The 1786-nt window shown below is 31.4% G+C and overlaps 1 long non-coding RNA gene across 1 annotated transcript; it reads left to right on the forward strand.

The window, feature by feature from the left end:
- The first annotated feature begins 527 nt into the window (after positions 1 to 527).
- On the forward strand, positions 528 to 1786 carry LOC117340792. The gene is made up of 2 exons (XR_004535444.1): positions 528 to 718; positions 1226 to 1786. It is a non-coding gene; the product is annotated as an uncharacterized LOC117340792 (long non-coding RNA).

Consider the following 1786-nt stretch of genomic DNA (forward strand, 5'->3'; position numbering starts at 1 on the left):
TATTAATAATGCATCTGAAACATCACTGGATTGCAGAACGGAATAAAGGACTACTAGTATCTCCGACCATGCACTTGGTTTCATAAAATCAAAGCTCGAATTTAAATTGAAGACTGTTCAAGTTTTCGTTTTTTTTCCCCAGAAGTAAAACTGTAAGATTTCATCATATACATATGGGAATATAATTTAAAGTAAAGAGGGAAAAAAATTGTATGCTTATCCTTTTTCTGAAGGATTCCTTTCACATGCTTTATCTTTAAATTACCTTAAAACGCCTTTTGGTTGAATAAACTACTATGCTATATGCAAAGCATATTCTTCAAGTGTACACAGTTTTAAAAAATGATTAAGCAATACACTTGTTCGAATATAATATGCACTTTAGTAGCTTTAGAAGAAAAAAAAGAGAATAATAGTTCATTATATAAGAAGTTTCACCCTTATATACCCCTAGTTTTTCGAATTATGGAAATAGTCGTAGAAACACATGTAGGATAAGATATAAAATATTATACGCGACGAACTGTATACCTTAATAGTAATTGTTTATGTTGCAACATTATGCTCGCGTCATTCTGTTCCAAATATGTTTGCTTGTTCAAATTGTAGCCAACTGCTGCACGCCGAAGGCGGAGAAATGTGGACATACCTAATCGCAAAGTTACTCTATCAACGTCATTCAGAGTCAAGCGTTTATTTACGACAAGTCGTGCCAATGGTAAGATCCTATATGTGTTCATAATAATAGCCAGGTTTCCGATATATGATATTAAAAGAAAAGAGTAGTTTACCTGCAGAATGATATTGTGATATAAAGCAACTTATGGAAAAAATTCTTGAATGGAAATATAAATGCTATTCAAAAGGTATACCCTATATTCATAAGATTTTTCTTTTGTAATGTGTTTAATTTATATATATAATACGTTTATTATTTAAAAACGCTATAAGGTAACATTTGCACGTGTCGTGCTGAAATATACTACATCATGTATGGTGTCTGTTTTAGTAAAATAGGACGGATCATCTTATTTGGTATTGTAAAGCTTAAAAAATGAATGGCCTATGATCGAGGTGATATACTCAATGAAATCAACATTGGTTAACTGCCATTTAATATTCCATGTAAATCCTATGGTTTAGTAAGTTGACTGAAGATTAGATACAAAATATCAATATTATCGAAAACTAGTCTCAATAATAATTGTTATTTCTTTATTCCTAGGTTACAGCGCTGGTGATGAACGATATGTGGTCTTAGCGAGCCTTTTGCTGGCGAAAATATTCTTCGATAGATACTAGACTACCAACATTTTCAGTCGGGCGAAACGCGAAAAATGTCAGATTACTCTCGAACTGTCTCATAAAATTTGAAACGACAATAACAGTATAATTTTTCATGCTGTACTCTTTACGCTGGCAAAACATGAAACAACTTTCTAGTAACTGTCTTAAACAAACAGTTATTTTCAATTGATTGGCAAAATATTTAACGGCAAAGGTTTAACTACAAAAGTGGAGTGGGGACACTTTATTCCAATTCTGCTACCACTTCACCTTTTTGCATGTAAATACTATTGTGCTGGAACTATACGTGGGAAAACAATAGTTTGAAGATAATGATGTTTTATTAAGTTCTGATCTGTGTTGTTTGATTTCATTGACGAATATAACAAGTGTTGTTACATGTTCAATTTGTTGTTACTCAAGCATTATGAAAATTCAAAGATGAATCAATATCTGAATTCTGATTAAATTACTTTTCTCAATTTAACAATAATGTTAA

The sequence above is a fragment of the Pecten maximus genome, chromosome 13, assembly GCF_902652985.1.
Source record: "Pecten maximus chromosome 13, xPecMax1.1, whole genome shotgun sequence".
NCBI lineage: Eukaryota > Metazoa > Mollusca > Bivalvia > Pectinida > Pectinidae > Pecten > Pecten maximus.